Source organism: Balearica regulorum, chromosome 3 (assembly GCF_011004875.1).
Source record: "Balearica regulorum gibbericeps isolate bBalReg1 chromosome 3, bBalReg1.pri, whole genome shotgun sequence".
Lineage (NCBI taxonomy): Eukaryota > Metazoa > Chordata > Aves > Gruiformes > Gruidae > Balearica > Balearica regulorum.
The window spans coordinates 78119075-78136050 of NC_046186.1; the positions used below are offsets into that span (position 1 = coordinate 78119075).

Here is a 16976-nt window from a genome sequence, read left to right on the forward strand (position 1 = left end):
GGACACTAACTCGGGACAAAGTGCCCCTGTGCTAGAGTTAATTTAAAGCCCAGCTGAGCCCCTTCAGTTTTGGGAAATGAGTCCCTACTATTTTGTTTAATGGCACGATATGGAACCTTCTGCCTGGTCCAGTTGGGATGTTTATGGACAAGACCAACAATCTTTTATATAATATTAAGTGAGAATTCCTGGAAGGAGCAGACATGTGGTATTATTATCCCTTTGCAGAGAGTATATGTATTGGGATGCTGTCATTTGCCACCAGGGCAATTTTGTTCATAGGCTGAATTAATCCTAGTAAATATTTTCTGTAGAACTGCTTGAAACTTGCAATTTTGGACATTTTAAAAGAGGTTTTTCCTGTGGCTTTTGTTCTGAATTGGAATAAAGAGCTTAAATTCAGTGAGTTTTGCCAAAATTAAATTGCAAAAAATTGTTTTGTGTGCATCAAAGTACTTTGTTAAGGGTTAAAATTTATTTTTGATCTATTATTTCTTAAACACTAATTATAATGTACAACTATAAAATAATTTTTAAAAATATATACAATCAAACTAAAATATTCTGCTGAAATTCTTACTATCAATGTTTTCTCAAGTGAAATTTCAATCAACAGTCCTATTTCTTTGGATAGACACTCTACCAGAAAAGGCACACTGAATCTTTTCTTTATCAATCACAATGCACATTCAGAAGAAGATAGAATAATAAAAAAGAAGATTTATGGGTGCTTCAGGAAAAATATGTTCACTGAGCCCATCGGGAATTTTAAAACAAAAAAAACACAACCCCATGTCTTCCAAATGCCGGGGTAATCACACAAAAGTGTGAAGTAATTTTTTTTTGTGACTGTCCTAACTGGAGAGCAGTTTGACAGCTCAGTTCTCGTACGGGTAACGCAAGGCTGTGGCTGGACAGTGAGAGCTGCATGTCTCAGAAGGGAGGGTTTGGATGGGTCGGTCACGGAGCGTGAGGCAAATGTTAACATTCACCCCGAGCTACGCAGCAGCCCTGGCCACGGCTGCGCTAGGCTGACTTCTCACTCTAAACACTTCTTCCATTAGGCTGCCTGGATGTGGTAAACACAGAGCCAATCTGATCTGACTTGCTCTAACAAAATGTTTTGGACGAGCATTTCAGTTACTAAATTCCAAATATTTTGGTTTGTGAAATGAGTAACTAGTATATATAAGGCATTGCTGAGGAAACTGGGATAGTGGCTTATTGTCCAAAGACGAGGACACTCAGTTGATTTAGGAGATACGAAGCACTGAGAAAGCTTCTATTTGTAAACTATGCAGGATGAGGTTCATCAGGTTGCCTGCAACGCAGTCCTCACAGCTACTTGCACACAAAATAGATGGGAAATTAGAACTCAAACATTTCAGGAAAATTGCGGCATTTAATGACAACATTCAGGCAAACCAAGCCTTTGCTTTGCCCAGGCCCTGACGTGCTACGCAGACATGCTTAATATAGCTCCGCTGATATGTTTGCCTCATAAAAATAAATGAGCATCTGCGAGACGGCTGTCTGTCACTGAAGAAGCCTCCAGTCCCATCAGCAAGTAGGGTGTGAAGTCAAGGCAAGGTCATTTCCTAAATTAGAACATAAGGAAAAGCCTGGTCTTGTGCTGTTACCAACGTACTAAGTAAAGCTTTGCAACCAGCAAGCCTTGGCTACACCAACAAGAAAAAAAGGCTGATCCAGTGTTTTCTCCTGCGAGGAGAGAAACACAGTGCTCAAACAATCACAAATTAATTTTCAGCCCAGACTCCACTACCATATAGGGAGCCTTGTGGAAGATATGACTAAGTTCAGAGAGTCTGTGGGTGAAATCATGGCCCTAAAACAGTCAGTAGTAAAACCGCTGTTGACATTAATAGGATCTCACTATCTACATCTCAGTCCCTGTATACAGTTCTGAAAATATACGTAGCTGCTTGAACTCTGAAAGAATACCTAACTGAAGAGGAAATCTTCCTTTTTCCTATGTCACTGGGTAACTGCCAAGAGCTAAACATAAACCGTACTAAGCAATGACTGAAGGGAGACAGGAGGAGAGCAGATAAATATTTAAAGGACATAAACATGAAGGACAGAGAAGAATTATTTATCAAAATAAAATGAAAGAAAGGAATATAAATAGGAGGAGGTAAGTGAAACAGAAAAAGAGGAAATGTAGGCTGTGTCGGGCAAACCGTAACAGGATGAACCTCTATGGAGCAGAGTGAAGGGTTGGGATTGGAGCTTCATCACTTGACACATCTTAAAAGAAAACTGAACAGAAAAAGTTAAATAATGATTTAGTAAGAAACCAAACTGCCCTGGCTGAAGGCCAGGTGCCCACCAAAGCCGCTCTGTCCCTCCCCCTCCTCAGCTGGACATGGGACAGAAAATATAACTAAAGGCTCGTGGGTCGAGATAAGGACAGGGAGAGATCACTCAGCAATTACCATCACAGGCAAAACAGGCTCGACTTGGGGAAAAATTAGTATAATTTATTGTCAATCAAATCAGAGTAGGATAATGAGAAATAAAACCAACTCTTAAAAACACCTCCCCTCAGCCCTTCCTTCTTCCTGGGCCTAACTTCACTCCTGAATTCTCTTCCTCCTCCCCCCCCCAGTGGCACAGGGGGACAGGGAATGGGGTTTGTGGTCAGTTCATCACACATCTGTGCCACTCCTTCCTCTTCAGGGGGAGGACAACTCACACTCTGCCCCTCCTCCAGTGTGGGTCCCTTCCACGAAGTGCAGTCTTTCAGGAACAGACAGCTCCAGCGTGGGCTTCCCATGGGGACACAGCCTCCTTTGGGCATCCACCTGCTCTGGCATGGGGTTCTCCACGGGCTGCAGGTGTATATCTGCTCCCCATCGTCCTCCATGGGCTGCAGGGGGACAGCCTGCCTCACCATGGTTTTCGCCACAAGCTGTAGGGGAATCTCTGCTCCGGCGCCTGGAGCACCTCCTCCCCCTCCTTCTGCACTGACCTTGGTGTCTGCAGAGTTGTTCCTCTCACATATTCTCACTCCTCTCTCCGGCTGCAATTGCTCTTGGTGTTGGTTTTTTTTAACCCTTCTCAACTATGTCACCCCAGAGGTGCTACCACTGTTGCTGATGGGTTCAGCCTTGGCCAGTGGCAGGTCCTTCTTGGAGCTGGCTGGCATTGGCTTTTTCAGGCATGGGGCAAGCTTCCAGCAGCTTCTCACAGAAGCCACCCCTGTAGCTCCTCCCCGCTACCCAAACCTTGCCATGCAAACCCAATACACTAATGATAACGTGCAAGGGTCAAGTTAGTACCTGCATCTATTGACATCCTACCTAGAGGCATGACATTAATATTTTACATTGTACAGCTTATTGTATCCATAACATAAACAAAATTGAATTGATCAGCATTGACAAAAGCTATATAGCTGTACAATCCCATAAACCTGAAACTCCTCCTAAGCATGAAAGGCAGCTCTGAGTTAACAGTGTTGACGACAATTGCCCAGTAAACGGCAACTATGTCATAGCACAAACAAAGTCTGAAAGATGACCAGGGACACAGTGCAATTAGCTGAGCAATTCAGGCTTTGCCCAAATTTACAAAAATAATCTGCCGCTGCTGAGAAAATGTCAGTTAAATTACTGCGCCATGGAAACCTCTCGAGTGTGTCAATTACAGTTGCACTCAGATAGAAAACACGGTGGACAAAATAGAAAGGAAAGGCTGTCGTTCACGCTCATTGCTGGTCTCTCTGAACATCATCAAAATCTCCAACTTGGAACAAATGCCACAGCCATGAGGAAGCCGTAACTGACATGTGTAACCCACATGAAGAGAATAAAACCACAGAGAATAATTTTGTTTCCATTGAAACAAATCCCAGATGGTAGTCTCTCACACTGTGCCATCTAACTTTTATGGAGGGCCAGCTGAGTGCTAGCACACCTCCAGCAGCAGTTGTGAACAGAACGCCTGGCCAGCTGTTTGGTGAAGGTTTACGAGTGATCCAACTGCAATGCTGTGAGGCAAACCATTGCCAGTGCAACTGACCCCCTCTGCTGCCACTCTGACTTAAAATGGCATCAACTAGCAGTGTTGACCTCTCTGTTAATTCGTCCTCGTGCTTGAAAGAAAATAATTTTTTTCTGTTGTATTATGGGAACCAGTAGAAGCAGCGGGATGCAACTTCCACAGGATGCTTACAAATTTGGTTTCCAACCAACTATAAATGCACTGCAGTTGCAAGCAGCTGAAATTGGTTAAATGGCAATTACGTTGGATGCTCCAACTAGTGCAACTTATTCAGTGAACAGAACAAACAAATGCTTTTCATATAGATAATGGATTTGTACCACAGCCAAAGACTTTCAGAGTCCATCAGGGCAGTTAAAAAACCCCGGGATATTTAGCTATTGTGTTTCCAGTTTATCTTTCCATTACAGCTACAAATTTATTCAGAAGTACAGTTGATTCATAGCTCTGATTATTTCAAATCGTCAATGCATTATACAGAAAAGACATTTCCTAACAATTTCTTGTTTTGGATTCTTGAGACATTAAATTCCATAATGCAGCAGATTGCACTTAAGTGGGGAGGAGTGTTAATAACATCTCCATTAATATCTGACTATTACTTTTCATAAGGACATCGAGCACCGTGAAGAGGAAGCTGGCATAATTAGGTTAACGTTACAGATATGGAGACTGAGAAGAGGAGCAGCAGTAATAGTAGCTGGTTTTGTTCATGCAGCAGGCTGGCAGCAAAGCTGTGAGCAGAGCCAAAGTCTTGTAACTCCTAAACAGAGGTACCAGCTCCTATACCAGATATGGCCTGCCATGAAAAAACAGGCTACATGACATAAATTCAGAGGAGATGAAGACTAAAAGCATTTCAGTCTGTATTTGCCAAAAGAGCAATTTTTCTCTTCCTGTAATTCACGCGGCCTTGTGGTACCAACAGCAAGCTCTTGGATGTTGGGCAGGATTAAAAGGCTCCCAGTGGTTCATTCACATGCTGCACAGCTGACTTGATGGGTAGCCAGCAATAGCTTCTCTTTTTCAGCAGTGGGTTTCTTAAAATTAGAAGCATTACAAGCAAACAGAAATCTTACAAAGCTCCTTAAAGACTGCACAAGATGAACAAGACACAAAAAATTTCAAGCCCCAAGACCAAGCCAAAAGAAAACCAGAAAAGCAGACCTTCACGTGAAGATTCCCATTTGGCCTACGGGACACCAGACAGAAAGGCGGAAGGAAAAGGGCAGCAGGCAAGACAAAAGAGTGACCACCAGTGTTATGTTATCCCTGGTAAAGCCAGACTGGCCTGGGTATGTCCTGCCCACTGATGTTCTGCTTAATTCTGAAGCTAAACACATGAGAGAAGGGGAACTGAGGTTGACAGCTGCAGGCAACCACAAGGAACTAAAACCACCCTCCAGAAATGCTGCTGTCCCAAGCAGCAACGCAAAGAAGAGCCATATTACAAATCCTTCTGCCCAAGGGCTGACTTTTCCTAGGAACTTTCTCTGAATGGGACTCCCCAAAGGAAGAAACTTTAAACATGTCAACAATGTGACCACTCTGCCATCTTTGCAGCAGGACATTTTTATCTGTTCAACTAAAAACCTGAACTCTCAACAATCTGCTTGGTAGAGCAGGGGTACTGCTACTCCTTCTGTCATAACAAAGCATTCATAGAGGACCAGAGATCTGGAACATGCAGCCAGGGCAGATGACATTTCATTTAGCAGTCACCTCTGACTTACCTAGTGTATAAGTAAATCTTCTTCTAACCCAGACATCTAGAAAAAAATGAACCCTGAGGAAGGAAAGGAAGATGAAAGATTCTAAGCCTACAGAAGATGGAAACTAACCATGATAACAATCTTCAAGAAGTGGAAGAAAACTGCAGAGAGGAAACTGTTCTCAGCGCAGAGAATGTGAACTAATGGCTTCAGCTGTGGCAAGGCAGATACAGGACAGATGTTGGGAAGCATTTTATAACAGTAGGGATAGAGACAGTCTAAGAACAAGTTAGGCAAACATCTGTCAGGAATGACACAAAAGCATAGCTGTGGCACCCGAGGTCAGAGGTGGGCTGCGGGACTTCTTCAGGTGCCTTCCAGCCGGTGCTTCAGTAGCAGTGCAAGGCACAGGGTGCCCTCTGAGGGTCCCACACCGGTGGGTTTACCTGGCGCAGACCCAGGCAGGGACTCAAGTTAGGCTCCCAAAGCAGAACCACTGAGCCTCTGTGGTTGTCCTGCGGATCAGCCAGTCCTCGCTCCCAGGCACTCGGCCCAGGCAGAACACTGCAGGCAGCCAGCGGTGCCTGTCTCACTCTGGACTCGTCATTCAGCTGGAGCTTCAGTCACTCTTCATAGACTTGTTCCAGTTGAACTAAGCTGTGCTTTTCTCTCCTCTCTCTGTGCTTTCCAGCTACTGCTGGTGAGGGGGTGAGGGCTGACAAAGACCATTATATCTCCCACTCCTTTCCTGGTAAAAGTGGGTTTTCTACAGATAAAATGGAATTGCACCACATTTGTCAAACAAGATAAACATTTCATTTGTGGCTTCAGGACAACTGTCCATTCAGTCTCTCCATTCCTGAAACTACACCAAAAGCAACTAACGGCAATCTGCTACTTGACAATAAAAAATATCAAATGTGATCTTTTCTGTAAAGTGACAACCAATTTGGGAATAACTGCAAATAGCTGTCATTAGAGATACAGTGCAATGAATACAACAAAAAGAATAATCCAAGGGAGATCAAGCAGTAGTGAAAGCCCTTGATCAAGTATACTACAGGGACGTTGGGTCTGAAAGCTTTTTACTGATGGCACCTACAGTAGCTGCAGTTTCAAGTGTCTCCATTGCTACTTATTTACTGTGTCAAGCACAGCAGGATCAATTGAAACTGTAAAGAGGTAGACGGCAAATTGACTGAAAATTACAAGGTGATTTGGAAAATTGCTTTTTATTATAAAAAAAAAGAAATTAGTATGATGGACTGCTGATTCCTGAAAAATAACAGCCACCATTCCTTGACTGGCTGGAATAGCCGGGGGACACATTCAAATGCAACCTGCACGAGCGGCTGCTTTTTTAGAAACTTTAAAGAAGTCGTTCTTTCCACCCTTCGTTGACAGAAGAGTGTGACTCAACAAATGTTTCGAACAAACTTGTATAAATTGATCACAGGTGAAGAACGTATCCTTTCCACCAAAGAAATCAGCAGACTTTTCAGTGCTCTCTTCCATTGACTTCGGATTTGATTCTCCTTTGTGCTCTCTAGGGAATCATCATACAAATACCTGAGTAACACAACACTTTCAGCTGCTGCTAATGGCGCTCATGGATCTGCTCAAGGATTAGAAGCTAAGGGTGTGGGCACATTAATTTAGCAAAAAAAATGGAAAAATTTAAGACATCTTTATGCAATACCTAGTGAAAAATAAACAGGTGCTCTCAATGTCTTCACAGCAAAGTCTGAAACTTTGGCTTAAACCTATGACTGCACTAGCAAGCAGTGAGGTGCATCCAGCAATCTATAGAAAGTAACAGTGGGTGCTGGGGACCTGAGGTTGCCCCACGCTTGATGTCGCACTTTGGTCCCATGGACTGAATGCCCATGAGAGGCTGGAGGGCACTGGTTGTGCTCCTGGTTTAGTTTCATCAGGAGGGAACCTAGATTGTGTGCTCCGAAACTGCTGTGCCCAGCAAACCAAAGCACAGGAAATGGGGATGACTGGAAGAATTGCTTCAAACACCCGGTCCGACCCAAAGCACCAATGCTGTTGAATGCTAGGAGTCCCATCGCAGTTTCTGCTGCACCACTGAACTTCTCATGGAGAAAGCTGGAGTTTGCTTGTGAGTCCTGTCCTGTGGTCTCTTTGGGGAGAATAAAACGAAGCTATTTCAGGCAGCAACATACTAAGCTGCTGAAGCTGTGTTCCAAATGAACATACGACTGTGCAGGGAGCTGTATTTTGATATTACTGTAATAGCAGAGTTGTACTGGAACAAATGTATGAACAGGACAAGACTGGGCGATATTGCTGCATTTGCTTATGGTGTGTATGACAAGCGCAGAAGTGTGTACTCCTATGCAAATCAGTCTGGCTGAATGACAGGGAGAAAGATAGGAAGATTGACTATAATTTTTACCAGTATTTAGTTGAAGACTTAATAATTCTGTTGTTCTTAGGAAAACAGGAAAAACTTGTTATCTAGTAACCTGAGCAACACTTTTAACAAGGGGACCCTCTATAGAACTCAACAGCCAAAATTTTAATGAAGAGAAAGCTGAATTTACTTAGGAAAAGGTCCATGAGGAACAACAGGTTTTTGTGTAAAAACAAACTGCTACAAAGCAGAGAGCATTTTTAATATCAAGAGTTCATTTCTTGAATGTCTTAACAGTGGGAATTTTTGCCTGATAACAGGATCTTCACAATACACTTGGCATTGTGAAAAGGCTATAATTTATTTAATGAGGACTTCATACAATGAGAAGTCCCACATGGCTTGAATAGAAACAGATAATAAAAGGTTTAAGTGATGCATGCTCACTTTATATTTATAGGTAAAAGTTTTCCCTTCGCATCCAAACCGGAATCCAAACAATGTACAGAATCACAGAATTGTTTTGGTTGGAAAAGACCTCAAGATCATCAAGTCCAACTGTTAACCTAGCACTGCCAAGTCCACCACTACACCATGTCCCTAAGCACCATATCTGTGCATCTTTCAAATACCTCCAGGGATGGTGACTCAACCACTTCCCTGGGCAGCCTGTTCCAGTGCATGACAACCCTTCCAGTGAAGAAATTTTTCATAACATCAGTCTAAACCTCCCTGGGTACAACTTGAGGCCATTTCCTCTTGTCCTATTGCTTCTTACTTGGCAGAAGAGATCAACACCCACCTGGCTACAACCTCCTTTCATTGTAGAGAGCAATAAAGTCTCTCCTCAGCCTCCTTTTCTCCAGACTAAATGACCCCAGTTGCCTCAGCCACTCCTCATAAGACTTGTTCTCTAGACCCTTCACCAGTTTTGTTGCCCTTCTTTGGACACATTCCAGCACCTTAATGTCTTTCTTGTAGTGAGGGGCCCAAAACTGAACACAGTACTTGAGGTATGCTCATCCAAGCCATAAGCAGCCAGTTTCTCCAGGAGAATAATGTGGGAAACAGTGTCAAAGGCTTTACTGCAGTCCAGGTAGACAACTTCCACAGTCTTTCTCTCAACCACTAAGCAGGTCACGTTGTCGTAGAAGGAGATCAGGTTAGTCAAACAAGACCTGCCTTTCATAAACCCGTGCTGACTGGACCTGATCACCTGGTTGTCCTGTATGTGTCACATGACAGCACACAAGAAGATCTGCTCCAAAACCTTTCCCAGTACCAAGGTCAGACTGACAGACCTGTAGCTCCCCAGATCCCCCTTCCAGCCCTTCTTGTAGATGGGTGTCACATTTGCTAACCTCCAGTCAACTGGGACCTCACTGGTTACCCAGGACTGCTGATAAATAATGGAAAGTGGCTTGGTGAGCACTTCTGCCAGCCCTCTGAGTACCCTTGGGTGGATCCCATCCGGCCCCATAGACTTTTGTGTGTCTAAGTGGTGTAGCATAGCAGGTCACTAACCATTTCCCCTTGCATTATGGGGGCTTCATTCTGCTCCCCATCCCTGTCTTCCAGCTCAGGGGGGCTGGGTACCTGGAGAACAACTGGTCTTATTAATAAAGACCGAGGCAAAGAAGGCATTAAGTACCTCAGCCTTTTTATAATCCTTTGTCACTATGTTTCCCCCTGTATCCAATAAATATGGAGATTCTCCTTAGTCCTCCTTTTGTTGTTAATGTATTTATAGAAATATTTTTTATTGTCTTTAACTGCAGTAGCCAGGTTAAGTTCTAGCTGAGCTTTGGCCCTTCTAATTTTCTCCCTGCATAGCCTAATGACATCTTTGTAGTCTCCCTGAGTTGCCTGCCCCTTCTTCCAAAGGCCATAAACTCTTTTTTTTTTTTTTTTTCCTGAGTTCCGGCCAAAGCTCTCTGTTCAGCCAGGCTGGTCATCTTCCCTGCCAGCTCGTCTTTCAGCATATGGGGACGGCCTGCTCCTACGCCTATAAGATTTTCTTCTTGAAGATTGTCTAGCCTTCCTGGACTCCTTTGCCTTTCAGGACCGCCTGCCAAGGGACTCTGCCAAAGAGTCTCCAAAACAGGCCAAAGTCTGCCCTCCAGAAATCCAATTACTTTTGCTGATCCCCCTCCTTACTTCTCCTAATCACTGAAGAATTTTAAGTATCTAACCCAGAAGCTACAATCTTGATGAACACAAGTCAATGCTCTTTAGCAAACCCTATGAAAATAAATTTCTGGCAATGCTCTTTGTCATTTTTCACCTGTCCAGTCTGCTATATATTCAGGCTGGGATACTCTATAATATTTGCTGACACACAAAATGCACTAGTTGCCTAACTACTGTTCATTTTCCTTATAATATACGAACACGTATATTCTCCACAGCCCATTAGAAACAATTTAAGTGAGCTCTCTCACATGTACTCCTTCCTCCTTCACAAAGCATGCTCTAGATAAGCTGACTTTTTAGAGGAGGAAGACAGACGTTCTCTGATGCAAGAAGCCTTGCAAAGGCACTGTAAAGCCACAGCCCAATGGTGACCTCTAAGCACTGAGTTGAAGATATTCCAGGTTTCATCTTCAAACCTGCCATGGGAGGAAAAAAGTTCTGCTTCCTCAGATGATGGCTACTAATTCCAGCTTGCTCCTACATTGTGACGAGCAAGGTTGGCACATTCTGCAGCTCAACACAGAGCTGGAGATCTTCTCCTTGACTCCTGGCCCATAGAGCTTGCATGTGAATGGCCAAGTTCCAGATGGTGACCAAAGGGCATTGCTTGTGTGGCTGAGCACATACTGACTTTGCTGATCCTTACTTTTTAAAGCCACTTGTGAAATATACAGAGGAATCAAATGTTATTGTGTTTGTGCACACAGAAGTTGCTATTTCCTTCCCAGATTTTCCACTCCCCACTGAAAATTTAGTGTATGGCTATTTGTGAAGAGGGATGAGTCTACATCTCAGCTGGATCTTTAAGGGCATTTCCAAGTCCAGTAATGTTTTTTTTAAGCTCAGAGCCCTGACATTTGGATAGGTACAACTCTCAGTAAAGAAGCCATATGAAGGCAGCAGTTCCCAAGGGTGCAGAGCATATAGCCTTTATTTTGAGCAGCAGGGCAGGGGAACTTCTGCTGCGAGGTCTGAACGCAGAGGAAACTGAATGTGTGGTCAGGACTTCTCTGTGAATTGCTTAGAAGAGGGTAATAAGAAGCCCAGGAGGATATTAAACAAGATTGAAGAACACTTTAAGAAAAGATAACAACCCAAAACCTAAGGACTGAACCTGGGTGAATAACAGGGCCTCTCACTAAACACAGGGGCTGAAAGGAATAGGACAAGAAATCTTGAAAACCTAGGCACCAAAGAGCTAAGTTTATCTGCGGTGAAGGCTCTTTCTAAGTCCTGCTTGTAAGGTTAAATTGTCCTTATATTTTTGTGGTGTTGGATTTCTGTTCCCTTCAGACTGGAGGGAATCCACTGGAGTTCAATGTCTTAGATCGAAGTACCACAGTCATCACAGGGAAACTGAGTCGCATACAGGGGAAAACTGAAGAGGCCACTTCAGTTGGTGTTCAAACCAGGAAGACACTACTACAATTTTATCAATGGTTTAGATGGAAATCACAGTCCAGCTGGTGACATCTAAGTTAGTTGTTCAGTTTAATTAATTATAATTAATTATAATGAATATAACCAAGCTAACATCCCTGAGAACATCACCAGCTCTCTGTGAGTCAGTAAAGTTGCTCTCACCACTTACTGCGTTTATAACCATCACACACATTCAACACAACTGTAAACCCATGTGGTGGGTTGACCCTGGCTGGGGGACAGGTGCCCACCAGAGCCGCTCTATCACTCCCCTCTTTCATTAGACAGGGGAGAAAAAGTACAACGAAAAAAACTTATGGGTTGAGATAAGGACAGGGAGAGATCATTCTCTAATTATCATCATGAGCAAAACAGACTGAACTTAGAGAGGAAATTCATCTTATTTATTACTAAGCAAAACTGAGTAGAGGAATGAGAAATAAAACCAAATCTTAAAACACCTCCCCCCACCCCTCCCATCTTCCCCGGCTCAACTTCACTCCCGGCTTCAACCTCTGCCCCCCAGCAGCACAGGGGGACGGGGAGTGGGGGTTACGGTCAGTTCATCACGCGGTGTTTCTGCCGCTTCTTCATCCTCAGGGGGAGGACTCCTCTCATCGTTCCCCTGCTCCAGCATGGGGTCCCTCTCACGGGAGACAGTCCTTCACGACCTTCTCCAATGTGAGTCCTTCCCACGGGCTACAGTCCTTCATGAACTGTTCCAGCGTGGGTCTCTCCCATGGGGTGCAGACCTTCAGGAGCAAACTGCTCCAGCATGGGTCCCCCACGGGGTCACAAGCCCTGTCAGCAAACCTGCTCTGGCGTGGGCTCCTCTCTCCACGGATCCACAGGTCCTGCCAGGAGCTTGCTCCAGCGTGGGCTTCCCACAGGCCACAGCCTCCTTCAGGTGTCTCCACCTGCTCCAGCATGGGGTCCTCCACGGGCTGCAGGTGGAATCTCTACACCCCCTCATCCTCCCTCCATGGGCTGCAGGGGGACAGCCTGCTTCACCATGGTCTTCACCACGGGCTGCAGGGGGATCTCTGCTCCGGTGCCTGGAGCACCTCCTCCCCCTCCTTCTGCACTGACCTTGGTGTCTGCAGAGTTTCTTACATCTTCTCCCTCCTCTCTCTGGCTGCAAAAGCTCTCTCTAACTGTTTTTCTCTTTCTTAAATATGTTATCACAGAGGCGCTGATGGGCTTGGCCTTGGCCAGCGGCGGGTCCGTCTTGGAGCCGGCTGGCAGTGGCTCTATCAGACACAGGGGAAGCTTCTAGCAGCTTCTCACAGAAGCCACCCCTGTAGCCCCCCACTACCAAAACCTTGCCATGCAAAACCAACACAACCCATAAGCCTGCTGGCTTAGACTGAGGAGATCATACACTGCAAAGCACTTCAGGGTTTTTGATAGAATAGATTATCATTTCTAAACCCCATAAGCAGAAACGGGTAGACTCTCTCAGTTCTCAGGGTCAAACAGCTTCTAGTGCCAAGATTTATACAGCCCATTACCAACAAGATGGGAAGATGCAAACTATTTCCTCGTGACCCATCACATAACCTTCACTAGATCATCACTGTAATATTTACAAAGTTCATAAGCATTATATTGGTTAGTTATGGCTTCCTGCCACATTCTGTAAGATTGCATGTCTCCTGGAGGGATGGGTCTTTGATTTTCAAGCTCCAGAGGTAGTCCTTACATTCCAGCACAGCAACCTGTTGGGGATTTATGGGCACTTCACAGGTGTTTAATGAGGCTTACACTGTAAGCGATCTAAACCGCTCTTGTTCATGGCATCCTGAAGCACATCCAGTAAAGCTGATGGAGCCTGAGACATCTTGAGAGAAATACTGAATGAATCAAAATAATCATCCTGCCCTTTCCCTCTGTTCCAGCTTTGCTAGTGAATACCAGATAGACATATACACAGAATAAAGAGTCCTTGTTTTCTTTCTGTTTCCTCAGTTTCATAGTGTATTCAGGCCAGGCAGTCAAGACTCACTGATATATATCTTTAGGTTTTCAAACATACAGAACAACGTTATTCTCTCAATTTTTTATCTAAAAATCTGATTTTCAAGGAAAAAACCAGAGTGTAATGGAGACACGAAAGCAACGTTTTAAGATGGTATTTAATAGTATTACCAAATGATATTCTAAAAGGCAAAAGTCTCACTTTTGGAAGGTATTTAAGTGTCTAAAAGTCTCTGAGCACTGGGACACCTCTCCCCCCCCCCCCAAAAAAAAAAAGTTTATATTTGAAAAGGTAGGTATTACAGTATTGTAATTTAATAAACAGAATTTCAGAGTAAGATGATTTAGAGTTATACATACAGGCAGCCCTGAATCTGATGTATTTGCCATCTGGCACCTAACAGACATAATATTCTCAGACATTTTGGACAAGGTTTTCCTAAAATTAATAATTAGAATGAAATGCCTATATAGTTTCTTCAGGAAGATCTCTGCTTTAAAAACCCAAGAGCCACAAGCTCCTGCAAAAGGAAATGAGGCATGAAGGAAAGAAACTTGCATGTGATGCTCTCATTTACAACCAAGAGGAGCAGTGGCTTTCTCACTTTCAAGGATCCATGCTGCTGCTTACAGGTCCTTATCCAGATATACTCTCCATTTAATATAAACCTTTATGAGGTAAAGATTAATTTCATTTTCACAAATGTTTGTGTGTACAGCATGTGCCCCTGCAAATTTTTACAATCTACACCAGAATACTTTGAAGTCTAATTCTCCCTTCACAGCAGGAGTGGTTCTGCTGTTTAGCAGATCTTTTTCAAGCTTAAATCTACAAATACAATTGATCTACAAAGCCCCTTCTGTATCAAACAATGTTTTTGCACTATATATACTTGAAGATTGCTGCTGCTGATTACTATACCCTTCTTATACTACCTTTTGCTGTTGGTGAAGTTGGGGTCATGCTAGCAAGGGACAACTACCCTCAAAAGAGGCAGGAGGCAGCAGACTCACTGGAGGGAGCACCGTTTTGTACTTCTGCTTCTTCCCAAACATCACCAGCCAGCCACGGCCAGAGTCAGGCTCCTGGGATAGGAAACCCTTCAGCAGGACCCACTATGGTTGTTCTTCAGAGCGAGGTACAAAGCTAGTTTTAACCCATCACTCCTGAAGGCATTCAGCTTCCTCACATTCTTAATTTTCTGGGTTTTAATTCTTCAGACTAGTCTAAAAAAGAAAAAAAGGTTTTCCTACCCCCTCCTCTTTTCTTTCTCATTTCTCCATTTTATAAGTTTTGCAAATCTGTTTCACTAAAGAAAATAACTGCTATGATAGTTAGGGCTGTGCGGCCATGCCAATGGCACTGGCACCAAGAGCTTTGACCTTCCTGCTCCATGCTGTACTGTGCAGTACAGGTTAGGAAACAAAACCATTCAGAAATTTGTCTCGTAGCATGCCTTTTGTCAGTAAATACTGAACGCAGTGCTAACAAGTACTTATGGCTTTGTTCCTGTTACTTCACATGGTAATAAATACTTCACATTGGAGTGACTTCCAGACTTTTTGAGTGTAGGTAGGCAGCAACAATTCAGCACTCTCACTTAAAAGATGAAATTATGCTGTCAGAAATATTATCTCTGTGCCAAAAGTTACATGGAAGCTCACTGACAGCAGTTCTCATTGTTGCTTTTCTCACTCGCCCTGTGCCAATGAGGTTTTGCGAGTTAGATAGCTGTCAAGTTTAACTTATTTGTAGAAAATAGTGTGGACAAATTAGTTCCTACCAATGAGCTTGTTAGCTTGAGATTAATGGGAAATCCAGAGCTACCAGTCAGAGGGGTAAGTAGTCTGAATGGGAGAGAAATGCAATCCAGCAAAATCACAAAGCAGCCTCAACTTCTGGATCTTGTGACCCATGCTTGAGAAAACAATCAATTGCCTGCTGTAAGAGCCGAGGGAGGAGAGAAGCAGTGGTTCTGTGCTATAACAAACCAAGGAACCGCAAACACAGAGCTGCCTGTTCTTGAGAGAACAGAAATTTGATGGAACACTTTGAGTAGTGTAAAATCACCATCTAAATTTTGAGAATTCCTAAAATACTGCCATAATACAGGGTTTTTTTCCCACTACAATCCAACATTACAGATTTAGATATCAAATATTAAGTAACAATCATATGTTTGGGGATGCAGAAGAAACCCTCCCCCTCTCCAAAGCTCCTTCTGCTCAACATACCTCAGACTTGTACAGAAAAAGAGGGGATACCCAATTTCCACCTTAGGTGAAAAGTTCTAGGTTTTCAAAAGAAACAGAAATAAGTCTCTGGTAAATGTTGATATCAGAGGGGCCACATAGCCCATCCTCAGACACCGTGCCCGGCAGGAGATGGCTCTCCCTGGTGGGGAAGGCTCCGAGAGTTGAGTTCAGCTCAGTTGCATGGCCCTGCTCTTGGTTGAGAAGTCAGAGAATCACTCTATTGTATGTATTGTGTACACAGGCCTGACCTTTTACTTTTCATGATTACGCCCAGTACTATTTAAGTGGTTATTTACACCATCCTGTCCTGCCAGAACAAATTTTCCCATCTACATTCCAAACAAAAAGATCAGCACACCAACACTGCTTCAAACTAATATTTCTTTGGATAGGCTTTCTTAGGGGACAGGACTGTGTAAATATCAGGTTTGCCAGTTCCCCATTTTGACTAGTACTCAGAAGAGGTGCTGTGTCTGCTTGCTACCACCTGCTGTGACTCTATCTTGCAGTTACCAGTAGCTTCATTCTTCTTTTGTTTTTCCTTCTTTTGAGGCATGCTAAAGTCATCGGAACTATCTCAAAATGATCTCTCTTCACATTAGGGTGGAAATTTAGGCACTATACTGCATTGTGCAAACCCACATTGTTTAAGAAAGGGGGAAAGAGCTGCTCTGGGCAAAATGAATGCTGTTTACCTTATCTGCAAAAAGTGTCAGGCTTTTGAGGGGAAAAAACAGAGTATAGTGCTAGGTCAGGGAAACAAGACAACAACCAGATATTCCTAACTCTATGGAGGAGCAAACAGTAAGGACTTCGGCTGAGACCAAACTTACTCTGTTTGCTTTTCAGTCCTGTGCTTTACTAGAAAATTCTTTTTGGTCTGAGTGAGGCTGTAGCAGCCAATGGCCCCAGAAGAGGATGACCAGCTTTAAACATCAGTCATTTGGCCCCAGCCTGCTACAGAACATGTGCTGACTGGTCATGAGCTAGGAAACAGCATGATCTCAACA

At 43.7% G+C, this 16976-nt stretch overlaps 1 protein-coding gene across 1 annotated transcript in view; it reads right to left on the reverse strand.

Moving 5' to 3' along the window:
- RPS6KA2 (ribosomal protein S6 kinase A2) overlaps nucleotides 1-16976 on the reverse strand; it is a 173814-nt gene that overhangs the window by 83129 nt on the left and 73709 nt on the right. The window lies entirely within an intron of this gene.